A 14557-nucleotide genomic window follows, 5' to 3' on the forward strand; every position below is an offset into this window, starting at 1 on the left:
ATATTCATTTTAATCTGGATTTTAAACCGTCGTACTATCCGAAATGAGGCATTATCTCAAAAAGTAGCCATCGTAGACGACTAAAACCAAGATTTTCCTGCTCCTCGCCCCCAATTACATATAGGTATGAAATTTCAGGCGATTTGGAAGACAACAATTTCGGCCGATTTTTGAAAAAACGACAAGGGGGTAAGCTTGACGTTTTTTCAGCCTCGGAAACATTTTCTCTCCGAATTGCCTGAAAATTTAACCAAAGGAAGTTCGTCATGTGTAAAAGACAGTCTCCAAGTTACAGGTTGCTGAAACAATAGGATGGGTCTCAAATATTCTTTTTAACCTTGATTTTAAACCGTCGTACTATCCGAAATGAGGCATTATCTCAAAAAGTAGCCATCGTAGACGACTAAAACCAAGATTTTCCTGCTCCTCGCCCCCAATTACACCTAGGTATGAAATTTCAGGCGATTTGGAAGACACCAATTTCGGCCGATTTTTGAAAAAACGACAAGGGGGGTAAGCTTGACGTTTTTTCAGCCTCGGAAACATTTTCTCTCCGAATTGCCTCAAAATTTAACCAAAGGAAGTTCGTCATGTGTAAAAGACAGTCTCCAAGTTACGGGTTGCTGAAACAATAGGATGGGTCTCAAATATTCATTTTAACCTTGATTTTAAACCGTTGTACTATCCGAAATGAGGCATTATCTCAAAAAGTAGCCATCGTAGACGACTAAAACCAAGATTTTCCTGCTCCTCGCACTCTAATACACCTAGGTATGAAATTTCAGGCAATTTGGAAGACACAAGTTTCGGCCGATTTTTGAAAAAACGACAAGGGGGTAAGCTTGACGTTTTTTCAGCCTCGGAAACATTTTCTCTCCGAATTGCCTGAAAATTTAACCAAAGGAAGTTCGTCATGTGTAAAAGACAGTCTCCAAGTTACAGGTTGCTGAAACAATAGGATGGGTCTCAAATATTCTTTTTAACCTTGATTTTAAACCGTCGTACTATCCGAAATGAGGCATTATCTCAAAAAGTAGCCATCGTAGACGACTAAAACCAAGATTTTCCTGCTCCTCGCCCCCAATTACACCTAGGTATGAAATTTCAGGCGATTTGGAAGACACCAATTTCGGCCGATTTTTGAAAAAACGACAAGGGGGTAAGCTTGACGTTTTTTCAGCCTCGGAAACATTTTCTCTCCGAATTGCCTCAAAATTTAACCAAAGGAAGTTCGTCATGTGTAAAAGACAGTCTCCAAGTTACGGGTTGCTGAAACAATAGGATGGGTCTCAAATATTCATTTTAACCTTGATTTTAAACCGTTGTACTATCCGAAATGAGGCATTATCTCAAAAAGTAGCCATCGTAGACGACTAAAACCAAGATTTTCCTGCTCCTCGCACTCTAATACACCTAGGTATGAAATTTCAGGCAATTTGGAAGACACAAGTTTCGGCCGATTTTTGAAAAAACGACAAGGGGGTAAGCTTGACGTTTTTTCAGCCTCGGAAACATTTTCTCTCCGAATTGCCTCAAAATTTAACCAAAGGAAGTTCGTCATGTGTAAAAGACAGTCTCCAAGTTACAGGTTGCTGAAACAATAGGATGGGTCTCAAATATTCTTTTTAACCTTGATTTTAAACCGTCGTACTATCCGAAATGAGGCATTATCTCAAAAAGTAGCCATCGTAGACGACTAAAACCAAGATTTTCCTGCTCCTCGCCCCCAATTACACCTAGGTATGAAATTTCAGGCGATTTGGAAGACACCAATTTCGGCCGATTTTTGAAAAAACGACAAGGGGGTAAGCTTGACGTTTTTTCAGCCTCAGAAACATTTTCTCTCCGAATTGCCTCAAAATTTAACCAAAGGAAGTTCGTCATGTGTAAAAGACAGTCTCCAAGTTACGGGTTGCTGAAACAATAGGATGGGTCTCAAATATTCATTTTAACCTTGATTTTAAACCGTTGTACTATCCGAAATGAGGCATTATCTCAAAAAGTAGCCATCGTAGACGACTAAAACCAAGATTTTCCTGCTCCTCGCACTCTAATACACCTAGGTATGAAATTTCAGGCAATTTGGAAGACACAAGTTTCGGCCGATTTTTGAAAAAACGACAAGGGGGTAAGCTTGACGTTTTTTCAGCCTCGGAAACATTTTCTCTCCGAATTGCCTCAAAATTTAACCAAAGGAAGTTCGTCATGTGTAAAAGACAGTCTCCAAGTTACAGGTTGCTGAAACAATAGGATGGGTCTCAAATATTCTTTTTAACCTTGATTTTAAACCGTCGTACTATCCGAAATGAGGCATTATCTCAAAAAGTAGCCATCGTAGACGACTAAAACCAAGATTTTCCTGCTCCTCGCCCTCTAATACACCTAGGTATGAAATTTCAGGCGATTTGGAAAACAACAATTTCGGCCGATTTTTGAAAAAACGACAAGGGGGTAAGCTTGACGTTTTTTCAGCCTCGGAAACATTTTCTCTCCGAATTGCCTCAAAATTTAACCAAAGGAAGTTCGTCATGTGTAAAAGACAGTCTCCAAGTTACAGGTTGCTGGAACAATAGGATGGGTCTCAAATATTCTTTTTAACCTTGATTTTAAACCGTCGTACTATCCGAAATGAGGCATTATCTCAAAAAGTAGCCATCGTAGACGACTAAAACCAAGATTTTCCTGCTCCTCGCCCTCTAATACACCTAGGTATGAAATTTCAGGCAATTTGGAAGACAAAAGTTTCGGCCGATTTTTGAAAAAACGACAAGGGGGTAAGCTTGACGTTTTTTCAGCCTCGGAAACATTTTCTCTCCGAATTGCCTCAAAATTTAACCAAAGGAAGTTCGTCATGTGTAAAAGACAGTCTCCAAGTTACAGGTTGCTGGAACAATAGGATGGGTCTCAAATATTCTTTTTAACCTTGATTTTAAACCGTCGTACTATCCGAAATGAGGCATTATCTCAAAAAGTAGCCATCGTAGACGACTAAAACCAAGATTTTCCTGCTCCTCGCCCTCTAATACACCTAGGTATGAAATTTCAGGCGATTTGGAAGACACCAATTTCGGCCGATTTTTGAAAAAACGACAAGGGGGTAAGCTTGACGTTTTTTCAGCCTCGGAAACATTTTCTCTCCGAATTGCCTCAAAATTTAACCAAAGGAAGTTCGTCATGTGTAAAAGACAGTCTCCAAGTTACAGGTTGCTGGAACAATAGGATGGGTCTCAAATATTCTTTTTAACCTTGATTTTAAACCGTCGTACTATCCGAAATGAGGCATTATCTCAAAAAGTAGCCATCGTAGACGACTAAAACCAAGATTTTCCTGCTCCTCGCCCTCTAATACACCTAGGTATGAAATTTCAGGCAATTTGGAAGACACAAGTTTCGGCCGATTTTTGAAAAAACGACAAGGGGGTAAGCTTGACGTTTTTTCAGCCTCGGAAACATTTTCTCTCCGAATTGCCTCAAAATTTAACCAAAGGAAGTTCGTCATGTGTAAAAGACAGTCTCCAAGTTACAGGTTGCTGGAACAATAGGATGGGTCTCAAATATTCTTTTTAACCTTGATTTTAAACCGTCGTACTATCCGAAATGAGGCATTATCTCAAAAAGTAGCCATCGTAGACGACTAAAACCAAGATTTTCCTGCTCCTCGCACTCTAATACACCTAGGTATGAAATTTCAGGCAATTTGGAAGACAAAAGTTTCGGCCGATTTTTGAAAAAACGACAAGGGGGTAAGCTTGACGTTTTTTCAGCCTCGGAAACATTTTCTCTTCGAATTGCCTCAAAATTTAACCAAAGGAAGTTCGTCATGTGTAAAAGACAGTCTCCAAGTTACAGGTTGCTGAAACAATAGGATGGGTCTCAAATATTCTTTTTAACCTTGATTTTAAACCGTCGTACTATCCGAAATGAAGCATTATCTCAAAAAGTAGCCATCGTAGACGACTAAAACCAAGATTTTCCTGCTCCTCGCCCTCTAATACACCTAGGTATGAAATTTCAGGCAATTTGGAAGACAAAAGTTTCGGCCGATTTTTGAAAAAACGACAAGGGGGTAAGCTTGACGTTTTTTCAGCCTCGGAAACATTTTCTCTCCGAATTGCCTCAAAATTTAACCAAAGGAAGTTCGTCATGTGTAAAAGACAGTCTCCAAGTTACAGGTTGCTGGAACAATAGGATGGGTCTCAGATATTCTTTTTAACCTTGATTTTAAACCGTCGTACTATCCGAAATGAGGCATTATCTCAAAAAGTAGCCATCGTAGACGACTAAAACCAAGATTTTCCTGCTCCTCGCACTCTAATACACCTAGGTATGAAATTTCAGGCAATTTGGAAGACACAAGTTTCGGCCGATTTTTGAAAAAACGACAAGGGGGTAAGCTTGACGTTTTTTCAGCCTCGGAAACATTTTCTCTCCGAATTGCCTGAAAATTTAACCAAAGGAAGTTCGTCATGTGTAAAAGACAGTCTCCAAGTTACAGGTTGCTGAAACAATAGGATGGGTCTCAAATATTCTTGTTAACCTTGATTTTAAACCGTCGTACTATCCGAAATGAGGCATTATCTCAAAAAGTAGCCATCGTAGACGACTAAAACCAAGATTTTCCTGCTCCTCGCCCCCAATTACATATAGGCATGAAATTTCAGGCGATTTGGAAAACAACAATTTCGGCCGATTTTTGAAAAAACGACAAGGGGGTAAGCTTGACGTTTTTTCAGCCTCGGAAACATTTTCTCTCCGAATTGCCTCAACATTTAACCAAAGGAAGTTCGTCATGTGTAAAAGACAGTCTCCAAGTTACAGGTTGCTGAAACAATAGAATGGGTCTCAAATATTCTTTTTAACCTTGATTTTAAACCGTCGTACTATCCGAAATGAGGCATTATCTCAAAAAGTAGCCATCGTAGACGACTAAAACCAAGATTTTCCTGCTCCTCGCCCTCTAATACACCTAGGTATGAAATTTCAGGCAATTTGGAAGACAACAGTTTCGGCCGATTTTTGAAAAAACGACAAGGGGGTAAGCTTGACGTTTTTTCAGCCTCGGAAACATTTTCTCTCCGAATTGCCTCAAAATTTAACCAAAGGAAGTTCGTCATGTGTAAAAGACAGTCTCCAAGTTACAGGTTGCTGAAACAATAGGATGGGTCTCAAATATTCTTTTTAACCTTGATTTTAAACCGTCGTACTATCCGAAATGAGGCATTATCTCAAAAAGTAGCCATCGTAGACGACTAAAACCAAGATTTTCCTGCTCCTCGCCCTCTAATACACCTAGGTATGAAATTTCAGGCAATTTGGAAGACAAAAGTTTCGGCCGATTTTTGAAAAAACGACAAGGGGGTAAGCTTGACGTTTTTTCAGCCTCGGAAACATTTTCTCTTCGAATTGCCTCAAAATTTAACCAAAGGAAGTTCGTCATGTGTAAAAGACAGTCTCCAAGTTACAGGTTGCTGAAACAATAGGATGGGTCTCAAATATTCTTTTTAACCTTGATTTTAAACCGTCGTACTATCCGAAATGAAGCATTATCTCAAAAAGTAGCCATCGTAGACGACTAAAACCAAGATTTTCCTGCTCCTCGCCCTCTAATACACCTAGGTATGAACTTTCAGGCAATTTGGAAGACAAACATTTCGGCCGATTTTTGAAAAAACGACAAGGGTAGGGTAAGCTTGACGTTTTTTCACCCTCGAAAATTGTTTCCCCCCGCTTTGCCTCACAATTTAACCAAAGGAAGTTCGTCATATGTAAAAGACAGTCTCCAAGTTTAAGATTGCTAGAAAACTGGGATGGGTCTCAAATTCATTTTAACCTCTCTTTTTGGAGGCACTGCTATATCAACAAGTAAGCGACATTTCGACAAGAACATGAATAGTCGGGTACCCTATAGTTGGTCTTATAACCCATGCTTCGTACCCAGTAATTTACCGCGTACACAATGTATTCAAAATGATCTCCAACCATGCAGTTGACTCTGGCTGTCTCCGTGGACGATATTTAGAGCCTTTTTGATGTAGTTTTAATCTTCAGGGAACTGTTCAGGCAAGACTAATGTGTACTCGTTTATTCTGATTCAATATAAAGTCGTTCAAACCCATGGTAAAAGCAATGTTTGTGATTTTTTTTTATTAGCTATAGGTCTACACTACGTTAGCTGGTACGCTGGTCTACTGTGCACAACACAATGGGTATGGTGTGTTATTGCTCAATATAATTCTCTATTATAGTTAGTAGGCCTGTAGGTTGCTGTTTTCCCGTTGATTATTCGGAGATTAAAACAAAACGTCCAGAAATTGGTGATGAGGTCGTAAAATTGTTCCAATCTAATTATTCACTGCATACAATTGTTACAGCCTATCTATGGCAATGCTTTTATGTTGTGCCCTGGATTTAAAACTTTGCATGGTGGAAATACGATATGGACAGGTTTGCGGTAACACCATGCAATGACTATCATTTCTAAATATGGGGTGGTTCTGAAAATAACCGTTGGTTTCAATTGACGTTTCGGTCAGTATAATCTGATCGCCTTTGGAGAAAAACAAAATTCTTTTACGATGCACAAACACTTGACGTTAAAATTTTAATTTTAATGATTTTAATTATTTAAATAAATAAAAAAAAATAAAAAATTGCTGCTTAAAATAAATTTGAATGTGTATGTCAATTATTGTCTGAATTCTTTTTATATTGATTTAAAGAGCAGTCATAATGTGAAATGTAGAAACTCAAACATTAAACAAATATTGAATTAAAACATAATACTCCGTCCCGTGTCTTATTTAGAGTTCAATTTCCTTAGATTATCAAATATTTATTACATATAATAATAAATGGTTTTGTTGGTCTCATTGTTACGCCCCCTGTTTGAATATGCCCCCCCCCCCATTCGCCCGATTTGCCCGGCTTCTAGAGACTTTTTCAATCGCTTATATTTTATCAGTTAGATAGACCCGTTTTAGTCCCGTGCATTTTATTTATCTCAAACACCGTCAAATTTGTGCATGCATCAACTCTGTTGTACCCAGTCCCAATCTTTACATTACCTGGGGTACTATGGCATCGGGAAATCCTTGTAAAACACGCGAGTGTAAGGCACTCGCTATATACGTTTTGATTTAAAGTTGTCCACTCTAAGGTTTATAATTAAACTCGAACCCATTGTTCATAAGAAGAGCGGTGGCCCAGTGGTAGAGCTCCGGATTCTGAGCGCAAAGGTACTGAGTTCGAGCCACGGCGTGTGTCTTTTTCTACGCGTAAGAACATTGGTTTAAGCGGAACCCTATGGCATAGGGAAATCCTTGCTTTATACCTAATAAATGAAATGCGAGTGGAAGGCACCCGCTATTACGTTTTGATTTAAAGTTGAATTCATTCTAAGGTTTATATCTAAACTCGAACCTTTTGTTATGAAGAAGGACAGTGGCACAGTGGTAGGGCTCTGGACTCTGAAGCCAAAGGTGCTGGGTTCGAACCCTGGTGTGTGTTCTTTTTCTGCGTTGAAGAACATTGGTTTACGCGGTACCCTACGGCATAGGGAAATCCTTGCTTAACCCCTAATCAATAATTAATGCGAGTGGAAGGCATAGGTTACAATATGTTTTGATATAAAGTTGTTCATTCTAGGGTATAACATTAAACTCGAACGCAAATGAAGTAAGAGTAGTAGTGGCCCAATGGAAGGGCTCCGGGCTCTACACCCAACGGTACGGGGTTCGATTCCCGATCTGTGTTCTTTAGTATGCTTGAAAACATTGGTTTGCGCGGTACCCTATGGCATAGGGAAATCCTTGCTTTACACTTGTAAATAATTTGCGAGTGGAAGGCATAAGCTATAATACGTTTTGATTTAAAATTGTTCATTCTAGGGTATAACATTAAACTCGAACGCAAGTGAAGAAAGAGTAGTAGTGGCCCAATGGAAGGGCTTCGGGCTCTACACCCAATGGTACGGGGTTCGAACCCCCATCTGTGTTCTTTTTTCTACGCTTGAGAACATTGGTTTGCGCGGTATCCTATGGGAATAGGGAAATCCTTGCTTTACACTTGTAAATAATTTGCGAGTGGAAGGCATAAGCTATAATACGTTTTGATTTAAAGTTGTTCATTCTAAGGTATAACATTAAACTCGAACGCAAGTGAAGAAAGAGTAGTAGTGGCCCAATGGAAGGGCTTCGGGCTCTACACCCAATGGTACGGGGTTCGAACCCCGATCTGTGTTCTTTTTTTCTACGCTTGAGAACATTGGTTTGCGCGGTATCCTATGGGAATAGGGAAATCCTTGCTTTACACTTGTAAATAATTTGCGAGTGGAAGGCATAAGCTATAATACGTTTTGATTTAAAGTTGTTCATTCTAAGGTATAACATTAAACTCGAACGCAAATGAAGTAAGAGTAGTAGTGGCCCAATGGAAGGGCTCCCGACTCTACACCCAATGGTACGGAGTTCGATTCCCGGGTGTTCTTTTACTTCGTTTTGATTTATAGTTGTTCATACCAAGGTTTAAAATTAAACTCGAACGCCATAAAAGTAAGAGGAGACGTGGCTCAATGGAAGGGCTCCGGACTCTACACCCAATGGTGCGGAGTTCGATTCCCAGGTGTTCTTTTACTACGTTTTAATTAAAAGTTTGTCATACGAAGGTTTAAAATTAAACTCGAACGCAAATGAAGTAAGAGGAGACGTGGCTCAATGGAAGGGCTCCGGACTCTACACCCAATGGTGCGGAGTTCGATTCCCGGGTGCTCTTTTACTACGTTTTAATTAAAAGTTTGTCATACGAAGGTTTAAAATAAAACTCGAACGCATATTAGTAAGAAGGAGCAGTGGCCCAGTGGAAGGGCTCTGGTCTCTGGACCGGAGGGTCCCGGGATCGAATCCAGCTTCAGAAAAGTTGGAGACGTTTTAAAAATGTTTTTTTTATTTTATTTTTTAAACTTATATAAAAAAGAGCATAGGTTCGTTTTAAGTTTTAAGTTTTAAGTTTCTTTTCTAAGCGAGTGCTAGCGGTGAGTGCCACTGCGCGGTGAGTGCCACTGTCTGGTGGGTCGAGACTTCTCGGACGGCAACCGCGCTGCCACCACCGGGGTTCGAACCGGGGACCCTTTGCTTGGGAGGCCGACACCTACCCACGACACCCACTTGGGTCCCCCCAGGATAATTCGCATTTTAGACCTGATAAACCTTCGGTTCATACTTTACACAGAAAGCTATGGCATGGGATTTCAGTGCTTTATACTTAGTATATAATTGAATACTCATCATAGGATGCTATGGTATGGGAATATCAATGCTTTATACTTATATATTATTATACTTTATACTTGGTATATAATTTGCATGGGAAACTCATTGGTTCGGACTTAAAACATATTTGAGTTAAAATCTACACACTGTATAGTTTAAAATGGGAAAAGGGGTACGCATGGTACTATGGCATAGGGAAATCCTTGCTTTGGACTTGGTAAATAATTTGCGAGTGGAAGATATAATACGCTTTTACTGACGGGTATTGGTAGTAGATAGGGGACTCTTGTGTTCGGACTTAAAAAGTATTCGACGAGTTGAAGCCACACGCTGTATGCATAAAGATAGACAATTAGTTTAATTAATGGGGAAATGGTACGCATGGTACAATGGCATAGGGAAATCCTTGCTTTGGACTTGGTAAATAATTTGAGAGTGGAAGGCATACGCTTTACTGACGGGTAGACAGGGGACTCTTTGGTTGTGATTTTAAAAAATGGTGAGTGGATGGAAGGCACACGCTGTAAGTATGGCGCATTGGTTTACAAGGAAACAAAGGCATAATAGGCGACTTACAAAATAATTATTTGAGTCGAAGGCACACGATGTAGGTATAGAAAATTAGTTCGCAGGGGAAGTTGGTCTGGCATTTCGATGGGAATTGGGGATTGTCGGTCGCTGTGGAAAGGGTAGCGGGGTACACCGGGGTTGGGTGGCCGAGTCTTTAGTAGGCTAGCTGGGATCAACATGACGGCGGGAATATAACTTCTTTGAATTTCCACCAGTGTTCTTGGTGGGTACTCGCCGTGATGGTACAATTGGTTTTATTGAGTTTGATACAATAATTATTTGAGACATTGTTATATCGAAAATCAGGCAATAAAAACAATTACATCAAAAAGTTACTAGGGTAGACGGCTAAACCCAAGTTTTCAGGCGATTTTGAAAAACACAATTTTTTCCGGCAGATTTTTGAGAAAACGGCATGGGGTATAACTTGACGTTTTTTTCTCTCAGATTTGCCTCAAAATTTAACCAAAGAAAGCTCTTTATGTGCGAAAGACGCTCTACGGATTACAGATTGCTGGAACATTCGGAAGGGCCTCAAATTAATATTAATTTTAATCTTGATTTGGGGGCATCGAAAACTAGACAATATCTCAAAAAGTTGCCTACGACTCAGACCAAGGTTTTTCTGTGCACCTCGTCCTTCATTACACATCTGGATGAAATTTCAGACGATTAAAAAAACAAAAATAAAAAACCCGCCAGTTTTATTCAGACCATGTTCAGACTTTAAAAATTTACATTATCATTTGGCAGTATAGGTGGCAAACCAGTTTTAGATTTACAACTTGATATGAGAAAGGCGATCTGCAAAGGCTTAAACATGATGTATCAATTCTTTTGGATGGTAGGCCTACGACTCCGAATGTCAGAGGACCGGTCATTTTGGTTGGTAAACAGTTTACGACAGCTCAGTGTTACATAACATGTAAACAAAAACTGACATAGAAACACGTAGGAGTGGCCGACACGAATTGAAGTAGATAATCTATAAGAACTACACAGAAAAGTCGATTGTTTCATCTGATCATGGAGGAATTCTTCATCCAGTATCTGATTGACGGCAAATTGGCAATGACAATGCAATGACCTATGCTCTAACGTTACAGCTACTTCCGGATTGCCGTTGTTTATGTTGAGCATGAAGGTGGAATAATAAAATTGCGACAAGAATTGCCCGTTTTATGACAAACTAGTTAGTTACACGCCTTCCACGAGGCCTTCATCCTATTCTACATTATTAACTTAAATAAGCTGCATGATAAAGCTTACCCAAAGAGACATTAAATCACATCAAATCATCCTAAGTATATCCATGGTGTTGACAACTTCACAAGCATGGCTGGTGGCCATTTTGAATATCGCGTCACGGCATCAAGCCGTCGAGTACCCAGACCTTTACTACTCTGTTGATGTTTATTTCGCGTAGCGTGGAAATCGGGTACCTGTCGGTTGCTTTAGCTGGTTCCAACCACCGGTGCCTGTCCAAGATCAAAGGGGCAAACTGGCTCCCGCAAGATCTCGCGGAATGATTCGAAATGCGAGAATCGAAGGCTTGAATCATATTAAAAGTGATGAATAAACGCTTACACTGTAACTAATTGTGGTAATTAAACCAAGTAGCCTTACGTTTGTTAACTTGAAATGATTTAGCGCAAAGTTGAAAGAACCTAAAGGTAATATATGAGGTCTACTTTTTTGTTCGTTTCTTCAGCTTATTATTAATGTAGAATAAATAACTTAGGTAGATTATTAAAAGTGACCTTATTTCGTTGTTGAAAATATCTCACTCAAATTTGCGCCACCAAATAATCTAACTTTTAAAGCCTTCGGTACACTTCAACCACCCCCCCCCAAAAAAAAAAAAATAATAATAATAATAATAACAAAATATGGCCATCTTATGCATGTTGTTGTGTTAGAAAATTGCAAGGATTTTACTAAAACGCAAGGCTTACCATTTGAATTTTGTAACAAAAAATGCAAGGCTTTGAACATCAATTTTTGTAGGGTAAACCGTTTTTGTTTACTGAAAAAGTTTAAAGAGATGAGCCTTGTGCCTCAAAATAAATACATCAATAAAAAAAATATAAAAAAATACAAACAAAACAAGGGGTAGATGTCCTACAGTTTATCAAATTTTGGGCCATAAATTTAAGAAAACACAAAGAGTTGTTTTTATTCTCTAAAATAATGCGATAGGTACCTCTGACTCTGATGTGTTTTTAACTTGAGGAATAACTTTTATAAATAATATTTTCAACTTGAGGAATGGTTTTAGATATAGATTGGTCAACATCAAATCTCAATCTTAGAAAAAAATGAAAGGTACATGATGCCATCACTGAAGAAACCAGCTTCATTTTAATGCATACAAATCGAACTTCAAAAATGTGGTCAAATAATACAAATAAATAAAATCACAAGGCATAAGTCAAGCATTTTTTATCAATGTTTGTAATTTTGTTTATTGGAATAGTACAATATAACACATTTGGCTTGATCAGAAATGTATAAGGTTAAATCACAATAGTTAAAGGCAGTGGACACTTATTTTTGGTAATTACTCAATTAATTATTAGCATAAAACCTTTCTTGGTGACGAGTAATGGGGAGAAGTTGATAGTATAAAACATTGTGAGAAACGACTCCCTCTGAAGTGCCATAGTTTTCGAGAAAGAAGTAATTTTCCACAAATTTGATTTCGAGACCTCAGATTTAGAACTTGAGGTCTCGAAATCAACCATCTGAACGCACACAACTTTGTGTGGCAAGGGTGTTTTTTTCTTCTTCATTATTATCTCGCAACTTCGATGACCGTTTGAGCTCAAATTTTCACAGGTTAGTTATTTTATGCATATGTTGAGATACACCAACTGTGAAGGCTAGTCCTTGACAATTACCAATAGTGTCCTCTGCCATTAAACCTGCAATTGTATGTTGATTTAAAGACACTGGACATGTTTGGTAATTGTCAAAGACCAGTATTCACTCTTGATGTATCTCAAAATATGCATAACATAACAAACCTGTACAAATTTGAGCTCAGTTGGTCGTCAAATTTGCAATTAGAGAACAATGAAAGCAAAAACGCCCTCGTTGCACAAGTGTGTGCTTCAGATGCTTGATTTCGAGACCTCAAATTCTAATTCTGAGGTCTCGAAATCAAATTCAAATATTTTAGTGAGAAATCGCTTCTGTCTTAAAAACTATGTTACTTCACAGGGAGCTGTTTCTCATAATGTTTTATACTATCTCCAGCCTCCATTTTATACTATCTCCTGCTCTCCATTGCTCGTTACCAAGTAAGTTTTTAATGATAACAATTGTTTTGAGTAATTACCAATTGTGTCCAGTGCCTTCAAGGAATTGTATAAGCTGAACCACGGTTCTATAAGGTTATATCGCAAATTGTATAAATTTATATCGCAATTGTAGCAGGGAAATATTGCAATAGTTCAAGATTATATCACAATCATATAAGGTTATATCGCAAATATAAAAGGTTATATCGCAATCGTATAAAGGTAATATTGTAATTGTATATACAGTTATATTGCAATTGTATAAGGTTTTATATTCAAGGAATAATGACCCAGGATTCTGTGTTGTTTTTGTCTTGGAATTTGACATTAAATTTGCTTTGACACTGTTGCCCATATTGAAGTTTTAAGTAAAATAGTCTTTTACGTTTTGCATAATTTGTATTGCACATTAGGAAAGCTCTTTAAAAGAATTTCCAAGTGTGGCCTTTGAATTATTTGGCTCATAAAATTAATGGACGAGCAGTTAATATGACATGGGTAGTCAGCCCAGTGATCTCCATGACCCTCCTAAATTCCAGCCCGGATGCCCACGAATATGAATTGTAATCAAAGAACTTGTGGTTCAGTAACTAGACGCTTGTCATTTTTAAAATAACGGTTAGCTTGGTAGCATTTGAACTCACAACCTTGTCACTGCAAGTCCTGTAGTCTAACCACTGAACCATCACAAAATTGTCATTGTAAAATGAGCAGTTAGCTGGTAGATTTCGAACCAACAACATTCTGATTGCAAGTCCTGCAATCTAACCACTGTACCACCATTAGCTTGGTAGGATTCGAACCCACAACCTTGTGATTGTAAGTCCTGCAGCCTAACCACTGGACCACAGTTAGCTGGGTAGGATTCGAACCCACAACCTTGTGGATGCAAGTCCTGCAGTCTAACCACTTGATCACAGTTTGATTGGTAGGATTCAAACCCAGAACCTTGTGATTGTAAGTCCTGCAGTCCAACCACTGGACCACAGTTAGCTGGGTAGGATTCGAACCCACAACCTTTTGATTGCAAGTCCTGCAGTCTAACCACTGAACCACAGTAAGCTTGGTAGGATTCGAACCAACAACCTTGTAACTGCAAGTCCGGCAGTCGAACCACTAAACCATCACAAAATTGTGATTCAGTAACTAGGGAACAATACTTATATTAGTCATTGTTAAACCAGCAATTTGGGCCAAAATCCTCATTTTGACCCAAATCGCCCGACATCGTCATCAATAATTTTATATGCTTTACCTATCAAATCCGAAAGCAGTGAGCCTGGCACAGTCAATGCGAACCGAATGCGTGTAAGGGGTCAGTAGATAGTGCCCAATATACGCCATCTTTACGAGCAAATTGCATTTTGCCTTGCAGGCGCGTGAAGCGCTCAAATTACCGATGCAGCCGCATCATTCACC

The sequence above is a fragment of the Asterias rubens genome, chromosome 6 (genome assembly GCF_902459465.1).
Source record: "Asterias rubens chromosome 6, eAstRub1.3, whole genome shotgun sequence".
Taxonomy (NCBI): Eukaryota; Metazoa; Echinodermata; class Asteroidea; order Forcipulatida; family Asteriidae; genus Asterias; species Asterias rubens.